Here is a 15,000-nt window from a genome sequence, read left to right on the forward strand (position 1 = left end):
GTACAATAAAAAATTTTTTTCTCTATTGTCTTCTGGCACTTTTCTACTCACTTCATATCTTGTTGTTACCAACATAAGTGCCTGCTCCACTCACTTTTCTGAATTAAAAATTCACCCCATACACCGGAGCATACTCAATGTCTCAATCGTTTCTATGTTATATGTTTGTGTTGAGAATATTGGCTATTAAGCTTAACTGCTGGTCAAAATACTTCGCGATGGTGGTGGGCGAACGAATCGGCGGTCCCAGAAGTGGGTGAGAGAGGGATCTAGAAATGACTTGGGTTTGAAACGAATATTTTTGTGTTCGTGGATAGCTCACACGGTAGAGCCACGCTCTCACCTGCCAGGCGGAGTTGTCGTACCAATAAGGTCGCAGGTTCAAACCCCACCACCGCCGCGAAAAATTTTTATTCTCTATTGTCTTCTGGCACTTTTCTACTCACTTCATATCTTGTTGTTACCAACATAAGTGCCTGCTCCACTCACTTTTCTGAATTAAAAATTCACCCCATACACCGGAGCATACTCAATGTCTCAATCGTTTCTATGTTATATGTTTGTGTTGAGAATATTGGCTATTAAGCTTAACTGCTGGTCAAAATACTTCGCGATGGTGGTGGGCGAACGAATCGGCGGTCCCAGAAGTGGGTGAGAGAGGGATCTAGAAATGACTTGGGTTTGAAACGAATATTTTTGTGTTCGTGGATAGCTCACACGGTAGAGCCACGCTCTCACCTGCCAGGCGGAGTTGTCGTACCAATAAGGTCGCAGGTTCAAACCCCACCACCGCCGCGAAAAATTTTTATTCTCTATTGTCTTCTGGCACTTTTCTACTCACTTCATATCTTGTTACTACTACTACTACCAACACCACTACAACCACCACTACTATTACGTCTACTACATCTACAACTACTACCACAACCACTACTACTACCACTACCACCACTACTACCACCACTACTATTACGACTATTACTACTTCTACTACCACCACTACTACTACTACCACTATTACTACCCCCCCCCCCCTGCTATCACTACCACGACTGCTGCTACTACTACTACTACTACTACTACTACTACTACTACTACTACTACTACTACTACTACTACTACTACTACTACTACTTCTAACACCACCGCCGCCACCACCACCACCACTACTACTACTACTACTACTACTACTACTACTACTACTACTACTACTACTACTACTACTACTTCTAACACCACCACCACCACCACCACCACTACTACTACTACTACTACTACTACTACTACTACTACTACTACTACTACTACTACTACTACTAACACCACCACCACCACCACTACTACTACTACTACTACTACTACTACTACTACTACTACTACTACTACTACTACTACTACTACTAACACCACCACCACCACCACTACTACTACTACTACTACTACTACTACTACTACTACTACTACTACTTCTACTACTAACTACTACTACTACTACTACTACTACTACTACTACTACTACTACTACCCCAACCACCACCACTACTGCCACTACTACTGCTACTGCTACTACCACCACCACTACCACTACTACTACTACTACTACTACTACTACTACTACTACTACTACTACTACTACTACTACTACTACTACTACTACCACTACCGTTGCTACTACTACTACCACCACCACTACTACCACCACTTCCACTAGCACCACCACTATTACCACTAATAATAATTCTAATAATGGCAACAATAACAATAATAATAACAGAATCAATAATATCATTAACGCTATCACCACCGTTACTGCCATCATCACCATCACTACCACCATCGTTATCATTATCATAATAAAACTAGCAATAATAACAATGAACAGTGAGAGTGAAAATCAACAGAACAGACAATTCTAATGATGTCAACAACAACGGTAGTGACGATGATCTTCATTGATTACCAACCATTATCTAATGTCACAAGATACTCATACATTACAAGTAGCGAAAAATACGAATTGTACATATATACATTAATCTAATATTTCTCATATGCGTGTCAAGCTCAAGACATGCTCGATTATAATGACTGACAATCACACACGCCCTTCCTACACACATATCCACCCACCCACACAAATACACACACATACATACACACACACACATACATACACACACATACATACACCCACACACACTCTGATCTACGAAATCACTTGTACAACAAACAGTGAGAAAAAAAGTTAATTCAAAGGATTCAATCATGACTAATAGACGAAATATTCAAATAATATATGTCATAATCTTATACATTGACGCATACTACAATGAATTAAAAAAAATAAAAATTTTAAAAATCAAATGTATTGAAATTCTCCAGTGATACCAGGTGCCTAACTAACATTTTTTTCATATTCGATCAAAACTTTTCGACAAAAAATTCCAAATCTTCGCAATTCTGTCCCTGTGAAGTTATTTATAAATTGTATAAACTTGTACATATTGGGCTTTTCAATTAAATATTTAGGTAAATATTTTCCTCTGAAATAGTTATACCGTCTGCATTCACAGATTATGTGGTACTCATCTTCAATTGAGTTACAATTTATACAGAGCCTAGAAGGAAAATCAATTTTTGGTCTCTGCCATCTCCCCCTTTCGCACATAAAATTATGAGAACCTAATCTAATTTTTGTAATGGCGAATCGAATTACTTTTTCTTTGATCTCGAATATATAGCGTACAGAATTGTCATTGTCCAAATGTTTATAAAGTCTATGATCGCTAGTTGATCTTATCTCCTCTTTACATTTTTGTAAAAAAAATATCCCTAAGGCGTTGACTGAAAGTATGTAAAAACATATTCTCATTTTCAACGTATTGATTAACCCAAACGTATCCAAAACCATATTTACACAACATTCCTTTTAGCAAAGTTACCCAGTTAGTACATGATATATGCTCTGTAGCCTGTGTTAATAATGTATTATAAATTATCTTGACTGGATTGTTTTCTTGTAGTTTTAAAATTTTAAACAAGTATTTAATTACTCTTATTAATCTCTGGTTGATTAATGGGAATACTTTTAATTCATGATATACGAAATCTGACGGTGTAGATTTCCTTACCCCCAGTATGGATTTTAAGAAACCTAAATGCATTTGTTCCATTTTTACAGCTTCACAATAGCCCCATATTTCGCAGGAACAATTAAGCATTGGTGATATTAGAGTATTAAACAGATGGAGTTGGGTGGAAGGTGATAATTCCTGATATTGGTGGAGCAGAGAATATAAGTTAAACATTGCTCTACGACCTAGGTCTACAAGGTTCTGTATTCCTTTCGTAAATTTTCCACTACTACCAAACATAAACCCCAGATACTTGAATTGCCCTACTGTTTCTAATAATTTGTCTCTATAAAACCACCTGTCCATCATCCCGATCTTTCCACCTCTTTTAAAGGCAACGCATTTGATTTTTGTTGCGTTAACGCGCAAACCCCATTTGTAACAGTAATCACTTAGACAATTAAGTCCTCGTTGTAAACCAGTTCTGGTTTCACTGAATAAAACCATATCATCGGCAAATAAAAGGACAGTTAACAACAATGAGTTAATGTTTACACCTATGTCGTTATGCTGTTCAAAAGGTTCGTTAATGTCATTTATAAACACAGAGAAAAGAAACGGAGATAGAGACTCTCCCTGAAGAACCCCATTTGTTGATGTGAAGAAACATTCATCATGAGGGTCATCGCACGTGTCCGTAGTGGATTTGAAAATTGACTGTTTGATGCAAAGTTTTATTTTACTGTACATATTTTGAAGAATGTTTGTGACTTTACAACTGACTTTGTTCTTGTGTAACTTAAACCACAGAGCCCTTCTATTAGCACTGTCAAATGCTTGTTTTAAGTCAATAAAAGCACAATATAAGGGCTTAGAGTTGTTTAAAAATAATTCTAATAAACCATGTAAGATAAATATGCAGTCTGTTGTTCCTCTTTGTTTTCTAAACCCAAACTGATTTTATGAAATGACGTGATTTAATTCTGCCCAAGTACATAATCTCCGATTTAATATTGTAGTGAAAAGTTTACCAATACAACTTAACAGCGTAATGCCTCGGTAGTTGTCTGGATTATTAATATCCCCCTTTTTGTATATGGGTATGATTTCACCAACCGCCCATTGTTGGGGAAATATACCACTGCTAAATACTTTCTTAAAAATCTTAAGTAGAACTTGACGAAGAGCACTACCTTCATATTTTATAAATTCATTAAGAATTCAATCGTACCCCGCACTTTTGTTATTTTTCAAGCTTTTGATACTATACTCTAATTCGTTTATGTTTATATCCCCGTCCAACCATTCATCATGATGGGCATCGTGACTTTTTTCCCATTTGCTCACTTCACTTTCACCCGAGCCAAGTGGGGATTGAATATTGTTCATGGTACGGAAGTGCGTAGTAAAATCACAATTACCCGTGACTAATCTCTCCCTCTTTTTTTATTTTATTCCAAAACTGCTTCGGGTCACTGCGGCACAATTGTATTAGGTCATCTGCTTATAACAACAAGCATTAATCATTTTATATAATTATTTCGCATTTTTACTTTCAAAAAATATAAATATTAATCTATTTGTTTTGCAATCTTTTCAATTTTCAATGTATAGTGACAGTTTTAACTATTTTACAGTGTTGAAATTATTCATATTATAAAGCGCAGCTCTGGTTATGGTTTTTCTATATACATCCTATTTCCATTGTATTTTTATCTTATTGTGTAAATTATAACATGTCTGTACAAAATTCCTTTTTGGGATGCAATAAAGTATTATAATAATAATAATAATAATAATAATAATAATAATAATAATAATAATAATAATAATAATAATAATAATAATAATAATGATAATAATAATAATGATAATAATAATAATAATAATAATAATAATAATAATTATTATTATTATTATTATTATTATTATTATTATTATTATTATTATTATTATCTATAGTCAACAAACACCAAATGATAAGAACCAAATTTCAAACGAATAAACATCGGATGTTATGTGTGTTTGATTTGGAGTTATCACACAGCAATCATTTATATTTTAAATTCAATGCCAGTGAAAGTAACAGCGCGAAACTTATAGGCATCCAAAAGTAAGAAGGCCAAAAATAGACAGAACAACAAAATAAATGCGGCTATGTGGTCGAGTATAGTGGTATGACACTCGCTTTCGGATCGGAAGGTCCTGGGTTCGAGCCTCGTTCGGCGCATAGTTGAGTCCTTGGAGAAGGCTCTTTACTCACATTCTCTCACTCAATTTTTTTTTTTTATAAATAAAACACCGATTCAAACAGGGACCAAACGTATTGTCTAGGCAAGAGCAATGAGGGGGGAGGGGGAGGGGGCATATGCAGGTGACTGAAAATGTACATTAATATTGATTAAATAGATAAATTCCCAAACAAATAAAGAAAAAAAAACACACACACCCCACCCCCTATCCATAAAAAAAATCATTCTGGCTGTCGCCCCCTTATCAGAAGACTCCAGAATGGACCGATTCAAAACCGTGAAATCTCATAACAAAACAAAGACACTGAGCCATATGACAAACAAAATTGATATAAAAATAAGGGAATGAAGAGAGAGAGAGAGAGAGAGAGAGAGAGAGAGAGAGAGGGAGAGAGAGAGAGAGAGAGAGAGAGAGAGAGAGAGAGAGAGAGAGAGAGAGAGAGAGAGAGAGAGAGAGAGAGAGAGAGAGTCGGAGCATCGGCCATCAATGATGTTTCGCCATTTGACTCTTCTTTGCGCTGTCCTCTCCACTTGTTTCCATGTGTGTCGACCCCTTAGCACCAGTCGGAGCATCGGCCATCAATCTTTCAATTTCGCTATAATAATTGAATACGTCATCTCCGGTTGTTGTGGCGGTATCGTCGGCATACTTTTTAAACATCCATGGCCAGTTGTTTGTGAGGCTGGGTGATTGCAGTCGAAACATTTACGCATAGGGTTCTGACATACCTCTTTGGAGTGTCTTAGTGTTTGTAAGTGTTATGAGTAAACACTAATAATATCGCGTCGTCCATCCCACGCCCTGATTTGTAAGCAATAAATTGGTTTTTGTCTAGATGTTGTTGTGTACTTTGTTGAAGAAATATTTGCTGGATAATCTTTTCTAGACATTTCATCGGGGTGGATGTCAGTGCCACAGCACGAAAATCATTCATTTCTTTGGCTTTTGATGTTTTGGGACGGGAATTATTTTTGAAGCTTTCCATATTCTTGGTATTATGCCTGTTTCTTAGGGACTGATTTAAAATGTGTGTAAAAATATAGGAGAGTTCATTGCACACGATCATCATCATCATCATCATCATCATCATCATCATCGTCGTCGTCGTCATCGTCGTCATCATCATCATCATCATCATCACCACCGACAACATTCACAGTAATATGATTTTATTGATTTTGTTAATAGTTTTACTGTATTTATTTTATCCTGAATTGGCTAACTGCCCACAATAAACGTTGATTAGAATTGAATTGAAGTGTTTCATCATATTACACATGATAATTCAGTAACAAATGACACATCTGTTGCTACTTGTTTTGTTTTAGAACTGTTTACCAAGTGACGCGCATATCTAAACGATTGTACCTCCAAAAATAGCTTTGTAAAAAATTTAAGCTGTCTTCTAATTTATATTTTAAAGATTTGAATAGAAAAGTGAAATTTCGTTTGCCTATGTTGTCTTCTACCTTTGATGAAATCGTAGATGTTCATTCTTTACAGATAAATAACAATGAGGCGAGAGACTTCAGATTGTCCAGCCATCGACCATCTCACCTATTCATCAATCTTCCAACTCTCTCTCTCTCTCTCTCTCTCTCTCTCTCTCTCTCTCTCTCTCTCTCTCTCTCTCTCTCCGACCCATCAATCAATCCATCTATCTATTCACCCACCTATCCATCCATCTATTAATTCCATCTATCTATCTATCTATCTATCTATCTATCTATCTATCTATCTATCTATCTATCTATCTATCTATCTATCTATCCATCTATCTATCTATCTACCTGTCTTTCCACCCAACAATCTATTCACCTATCCATCCATCTACACATTCATCCCATCCATCCATCCATCCATCCATCCATTATTTATCGTATTCATCCTTCTATCTATCGACTCATTTGTTTGTGTGTGTGTGTGTTTGTGTTGTGTGTGTGTGTATGTTTTGTGTGAGTTTGAGTTGTGTGTGTGTGTGTGTGTTGTGTGTTTGTTATTATTATTATTACTATTATTATTATTATTATTATTATTACTATTATTATTATTTTTATAGTAGTAGTGTAGTAGTAGTTTGTAGTTAGTAGTAGTAGTAGTAGTAGTAGTAGTAGTAGTAGTAGTAGTAGTAAATAGTAGTAGTAATAGTAGTAGTAGTAGTAGTAGTAGTAGTAGTAGTAGTAGTAGTAGTAGTAGTAGTAGTAGTAGTAGTAGTATAGTAGTAGTAGTAGTAGTAGTAGTAGTAGTAGTAGTAGTAGTAGTAGTAGTAGTAGTAGTAGTAGTAGTAGTAGTAGTAGTAGTAGTGGTAGTAGTAGTAGTAGTAGTAGTTGTAGTAGTAGTGGTGGTGGTAGGGGTCATATTCGGCTTCATGATGGAGTTGTTCTCTAAGGCCAGATTAGCTGACTGTGAATTGAGTACACACACGCACACATACCGCACAAACGAACATACACAGCCCCTCTCTCTGGTCTGTACCCGGACCGCTCCCTAAGAACAATAACTCTAAAAGACTCCATACACGCACGGTTATGATCGTGGTTCGAACGCCGATCAGGCTAACCGGGGTGAAAACGCAATGTGGGTGGCCAAATACCTGGCCGACAAGGAGAGGGACGGTCGGTCGCTCGCAAAGCCCGCCTTGCTTAATATTTTTCGAGGCGATCGGCGATCGGGGGCGTGGCAGTATAAAAACATTGGACAATATTTTTCGAATTTTCGCTGTTTTGACGTAAGATTCGTGATCAGCGTCAAATTTACAATAGGTTGATACCAAGAACTATGTTTTTACTCCAAAAATTGATGAAATTAGAAATACATTTTAATTAATATTGAGGCTATGTGGCCGACAGAACAGTGCCCCTCCCTGTTCTGTGATGGGGTCTAGTGGTATGACTCTCGCTTTTGGATCGGAAGGTCCAGGTTTCGAGACCCGCTCTGAGTGGCGCAGGGTTGAGTCCTTGGAAAAGGCTCTTTACTCACATTCTCTCACCGTACTCAGGTGTAAAATGAGTACATGGCCGTTCGTTGTCTTTGTCGGAAAAAAAATCTAATATCGCCTGACAGGCGTCATGTCTAGTATTCCTGTTGGCTTGGGACACTTGTAAAGCGCTTTGAGCACGTCTAGTGGTTATTCCGCCAAATAAATGCTGTATTTTTTTAAAAATAATACTTTTATAAATTTTCAGGAAGAGGTAGACGAACAAAATGTTTCGTTCTTGATCACCGTAAAATTTATAATGGATTCCATAAAAAATAAAACAGTTTTCCGACTTTCGTAATTTCCATTGTAATGACATATTATGACAGTTATTATCATTATAACCCTTTTTAAGTTTTTTTGTTTTTTGGTTGTACTGTTTTTATTCTCCTCGTTGACGCGACATCACGGTCCACTTGACACAGGCATAATTTGGGATTGACAGATGCCAAAAAGACGTGAGTACGTGATGACACGGGTGGGCATTGTAACCCTGAATTATAATCTACAAACAACACCCTGCGTGCTGTGTGCGTGTGTGTGGTGGTTGGAGGGGGGGGGGGGGGGGGGCGAATGCGAGTAGTCCGAGGAGTACCCGATTTACCTGCCACTGGAGCACTGTCGATTTGTTTTATAAATAATAATAATAATAATAATAATAATAATAATAATAATAATAATAATAATAATAATAATAATAATAATAATAATAATAATAATAATAATAATAATAATGATAATGATAATAATAATAATAATAATAATAATAATGATAATGATATATAATAATAAAATAATAATAATAATAATAATAATAATAATAATAATAATAATAATAATAATATAATAATAATATAATAATAATAATATAATATAATAATAATAATTATGACGATAAATAACAAATCTTTATTGTCCACAAAATGGAAAAATTTCCGTGGTCAACGTTGCTTTTAAACTTAAATCGGATTGCAAATCATTGATGTTATGCGTATTGGAAAAATACTCACGACATCTCCATCGGGGTGTAACATATTAACACAGAAAACTGCAAACTCGAACGTTCATAGTCTGATTGATATAACTTAGTGATAAGTTAATTATAAAAATGGCTGTCTAAAAGCAATAACAACGGGTTGACTAACGTCAAATTCATTCCTTCTATTGATGCTCTATGTTAAATTAAAATACTCACAAAGTCCGCCAGCCAGAAAATTCACTCCAGCCCAAAAATCTACATGGAACCTTGAACGTTATAGTCTGATATATTTTAATGGGAACTAATCATAAACATGGGTGTCTAAAAACAATAACAGTGAGATGAGTGACGTCAATTTGGTTCCTTCTATAAATATCCAAGAACTTTACTCACTCTATCCGCTCTCTCCTCCTTCAATACATATGTATCTATTCTCTCATCACTTTTTTGTGCGGCTATGCATGTGGTCTTGTGATATGACACTCGCCTTTGGATCGGACGGTACTGGGTTCGAGTCCCGCTCTGAGTGGCGGATAATTGAGTCCTTGGAAAAGGCTCTTTACTCGCATTCTCTCACCTTGTTCACTGTTAAAATGAGTACCTCGCTGTTTACATCGACGTCTCTGTCGGGAAACAATTGCAATATCGCTTAACAGTCATGTCTAGTCTAACATGTTTTTATGTTGGCCAAGGACCCTTATAAAGTGACTTGAGCACCTTTATTGAATATAGCGGTATATATAGCGCAAGCAAATTTTCTCTCTCTCTCTCTCTCTCTCTCTCTCTCTCTCTCTCTCTCTCTCTCTCTCTCCCCCCCCCCCCCTCTCTCTCTCTCTCTCTCTCTCTCGACATGTTAGATTATTATAGCTATTGCTATATATGATGCGAATATCTTGTACGGTTATTGTTGCTATGAGTTTAGGTAAAATGCTCACAACATCCGCCAGTCGGAAATAACGTACCGTCAAACAAAACTACGAGTAAACTTGAACGTTAAAAGTCTGATTGATATAATTTAGTGAGAACTAATTACCAAAATGACTGCCTTAATACAATAACAAAGAGTGGAATAATGTCAATTTCGTTCCTTCAACAGTCTAATTGATATAATTTAGTGAGAAGTAATCACTATTGTGCGCAAGACGAAAGATAGAATAACAGACAGTAACTGGGATCGGTTCTGTCGGCCACGTAACCTCACTATTAATTAAAATTTATTTATAATTTCACCAATAATTGGAGTAAACACACAGTTCTTGGTATCAAATCTGTTGTAAATTTGACGCTGATCAGGAATTCGACGTGAAAACAGCGAAAATCCGAAAAAAGATTGTCCACTTTTTTTATACTGCCACGCCCCCGATCGCCGATCACCTTAAAAAATATCTCACCGTGTGTGGGCAAAAATCATCTGCGATTAACGCATGGAGCGACCCAGCAGTGCCTGTTCGGCGATCGTACCGCGATTACATAGAAAGAAACTTTTTGCCAACTTCTTGGCATAATATGTATGGCAAACCCGATATACGATTCCCGCAAGAATATATGGCAAGTTAGGGCGCCTATAGCTCTTTGTCTACAAAATTGTGTATACATTGTGGTCACGTGGTGTTACTAAATGTATCTTTCCCGAAAAAGGCCTTCACGAGGACGTGGATAAATAACCTTAAGATAACATTAAACTTAAATTCCGCAAATTTGCAAGATTCTCCTTTTCGGGACAAATAATTCTTAGCGTTTCCCTATTAAAACACATTAGTGTTAAAGTACGACAAACAAAACTCAAAATAATTAATGCTGACACATTATGTCGTCATCAATCTGACAACTATAAATTAACGATCTAAACGTTGATTTCATCATCTGAGGCAAATCCGGAGCACATCCCAGTGAATACAACTTCGACATAACGGTAAGCATCTTTCTTAAAACGCTTTGTTGTACTTTGAAAAAGTTATCATTGTATTCTCTCTTCAAACTTCACGGCAACAAAAGACAAGTAGTCCATGATATAATAACAGATTCTTTCACGGGTTAGAATTATTTTTTATCGCGGAAAAATAACTTACGAGCCCGTGAAAGAATACCTGTATTTCACCACTCAAAGTAATTTTCTTAGATTGTTCATAACCAATTCAATAAGTTTTAAAACGCATTATTTTGCAATGATATCACGTGATATGTAGAAGAGTGTCTTTTTGATAATCAAAATATATCACATGTGACCCACCGTATCAAAGCGGTATTATGTCGGGATCCACTCGTTAAGGGAAATTGAATTCATAGCCATAAATATCCAACTTGGGTTTAATTTATGTACGTTCTGGTGGAGTATAAAGACTATTTCTTGCTTTGCAAAATCTTCTAAGCTCCAATTTCTCATCATTCTATCTCTAAATTCACTATTTGGGGTCTGAATCATCCCGGCATAATACCGTTTTGAGATGGAGGGTCACATATGGGATCGAGAGTTGAATTTTGTTTGTGCTACTGACATTTTGTATTTAACATCAGCCCTCTCGTCACCATCGCACTGGATACGACTACCAGGGAATTCAACGGAGAAGACATTGTCTAATTCTACAATTGCAATTGGATTCAGTAGTCTAATGTCACGCCGCCCGGCAACGGCGGCCATCTTGGTTCTCAACAAAGAAAATCATTACTTTTTATTCTTTAACCTGGATAAAACTTTTCATTTGTCATGTGATCAGAATGTATAAAAGTCAAAACAAGATCATATTTAATCATGTTTTTCTTCTCTGGATACACTTTTATTTTTATGCTCGTTGGAGAAATATTTCATAAGGACGTCCGCCATTGTTCCGATAGTTTAGAGCCAGTGTTACTAAGTTACCATGTGTCATTAGGAAGGAAGTGACGTTACGACTATTGAATCCTATTGCAATTGGATTCAGTAGTCTGGTGTCACGTCGCCCGGCAACGGCAGCCAGCTTGGTTCTAAACAAAGAAAATCAATTCTTTTTATTCTTCATGCTGGTTGAATTTTTCATATGCCTTGTGATCAGAATGTGTAAAAGTCAAAACATGATCAAATTTATGTTTTTTTCCCCCTCTGGATACTCTTTTATGCTCGCCGGGGAAATATTTCATACCGGCGTCCGCCATTGTTCCGATAGTTTAGAGCCAGTGTTACTAAGTTACCATGCGTCATTAGGAAGGAAGTGTCGTTACGACTGTTGAAGAGTATTGCTTGCTACCCTCTGGATAGGACGCTAGTCTTTCGTAAAAAAAAAAAAAATTTCCACCAGGTCAAAATCTCGATCGCTCTAATTCCCTTTGATTGTGAAGCTAGTGCTGTAGAAAGTGAGCTACCGGGACCCCCTTATTCTATCAGAGTAAAAACAGAATAGTGCTTACTTTGAGAAATAACTTACATCGAAGACTGGTGCTAATGTCTAGGTACAACACATCATTGTGCTATTATATTTGTGAGTGCACGACATAATCACTCGGAAGGTGAAAATTTTGGGTTTGCATAATTTTTTTTATTCTGAAAAAAATATGCTCACCAGAGCATTTTAATCTTTGTTTGAAGTAAATCGGGTGATTTTTCATGAAGTTATGGTCAGATGTATGGGAAAGGTATCCAGCAACTTTTCTCAAATTTCATACGTTTTCAACTTGACCAGCTATTTAAAATATCTGGAAGTAAAATTAAGCTTTGATATTTCCCGAAGATGTACAAAAAGGGTTGATTTAATCATTTATGACAAGAACTCATTTTTGATCAAAATTGACCTTCTAACTAAACTTGGCAATATCTCAGTTCAAACTTTTTCACCATCCGCCTGATTATGTCATTCACTGTAACATAATATAGTGATGAATTAACCCTCTCCTCACCAGCCATTTTCAAGATTTTCCCCAAAATTTCACACCCAACTAACACGAAAGAAGATTTTTTATCACTCAGAAATAATAATAGCAGTAAAATTCTTGCGATACATAATTTCTTTAGGAAAACATGGTCTACAACACACTGTTCATTTTCTTTAAATTGTATGATGTACAAAAGAAATTTGAATAAGAAAAATGTTGGTTGTATCGTAACGAATGTGGCGATTTCCCCATAGTTGGTAATGAGAGGGTTAAATACATAAGGATATTGCATTCACTTAAGGGGCGGTTTGGGTCTTTTCAAAAAAAATTTTAATCACCAATATTGGGTGGTTTTAATCATTCTGTATCGTCATTATAGGTTAAAAAACAACATTTATGGTGAAAATTTTTAATTATTTGTGTTGATACCCATTTTGGTTAGAGAATGCCAGGATGGGCCCAGCTGCACTGACCATGACCTGAGAGTCTGCTCCACAGATGCTGTGGAGTGGGTTCGGTGTTGGAGCGACACGCTATGATGATGATGATCATTGTGTCAAAATAATGTGATGAGAAATACTGACTTACTGGTGCTGACCGATTTGGGTGTTTGGCACGTACTGAGGGTAGCTCAGGCCTTTTTGTTAACAGGAAATAAACAGTCAATGATAATGGGACGGAATGGGGTAAATGGTAGGAAATATTCTGATTGGTTAATGATTAGTTACGGCCGAACATCAATTCCTAAACAATCCCATACATTAAAGCAATTCGTTTAAGAAAATATTATCAACCATTAAAGCGAATATTTGACCCTCCGTCTCAAAACGGTATTATGTCGGGATGATTCATAACCAAAAAATGTAAATTTAGAGATAGAATGATGAGAAATCGGACCTTAGAAGTTTTTGCAAAGCAATAAATAGTATTTATATTCCACCATGACGTAAAGAAAGTAAACCCAAGTTTGATATTTGTGGATATGAATTCAATTTCCCTAACCTAGTGTATCCCGACATAATACCGCTTTGAGGCGGTGGGTCACGTATTATATGAAGACTTCTAAAAGTAAAAAGCTAATGATTTAATTTTAATCCTTTTATATCTGTTTTGTTTCAACAGGAAGGAAAATGCTGCCAATTTTGGTTCTTGTTGCTTTAATGGCGCCGTCCTTCGCGTCTGCTTGCTGCAGGGATGCGGTATTCACGGCGGACGTCACGCACAACGGGGTAACTCGGAGACTTAGTGCTGATTACAACAAACAAAAACTCCATGAGAAGAACCGTCACTATGATGTCATTTATGACTTTGCACTGAAAAAAAAGTACTATATCTCTAACGGACTGTGTACTAAGAAAGACGATACGCATAAGAAGCTTGGACACTGTCTCTCTAAGGACTCGAAAATAATAAGTAACCCTCCGGAGTACGCAGGAAACACGGTAATCGTCTATAATAATAAAAGAAAGAATGAGCAAGCCTGTCTGTCTGTTCGTCTGTCTGTCTGTGTGTGTGTGTGTGTGTGTGTGTGTGTCTCAACTACAGGGAAAATTAGAAAACTCTCTGCTATGGAAATTGGTCAGTTCGTTAACATGTTTATCATTCTGACGAAGGACGCTGAGATTTTTTATTATTTAACCCTCTCCTAACCAGCCAATTTCAGAATTTTCCCCAAAACGTCACATCCACCCAACACAAAAATAGATTTTTCTTACTCAAACAAAAGATTAACAAGTACATTCTATGCATAATATTGTTCAGCAAAATGTGACCCACCGCCTCAAAGCGGTATTATGTCGGGATACACTAGGTTAGGGAAATTGAATTCATATCCACAAATATCAAACTTGAGTTTACTTTCTTTACGTCATGGT

At 36.4% G+C, this 15,000-nt stretch overlaps 1 protein-coding gene and 1 long non-coding RNA gene across 2 annotated transcripts in view; both read left to right on the forward strand.

Moving 5' to 3' along the window:
- The window catches only part of LOC144960786 (perlucin-like), a 217,675-nt gene that overhangs the window by 83,556 nt on the left and 119,119 nt on the right, over positions 1 to 15,000 (forward strand). The gene's annotated exons all lie outside the window — the stretch shown is intronic.
- The window catches only part of LOC144960789 (uncharacterized), a 5,859-nt gene continuing 2,014 nt past the window's right edge, over positions 11,156 to 15,000 (forward strand). Inside the window, exons 1-2 of the long non-coding RNA XR_013642939.1 lie at positions 11,156 to 11,195; positions 14,249 to 14,568. This is a non-coding gene — a long non-coding RNA (uncharacterized LOC144960789). The remainder of the gene's footprint in view (positions 11,196 to 14,248; positions 14,569 to 15,000) is intronic.

The sequence above is a fragment of the Berghia stephanieae genome, chromosome 15, assembly GCF_034508935.2.
Source record: "Berghia stephanieae isolate SIO BIC M18660-M18661 chromosome 15, UCSD_Bste_1.3, whole genome shotgun sequence".
Taxonomy (NCBI): domain Eukaryota; kingdom Metazoa; phylum Mollusca; class Gastropoda; order Nudibranchia; family Aeolidiidae; genus Berghia; species Berghia stephanieae.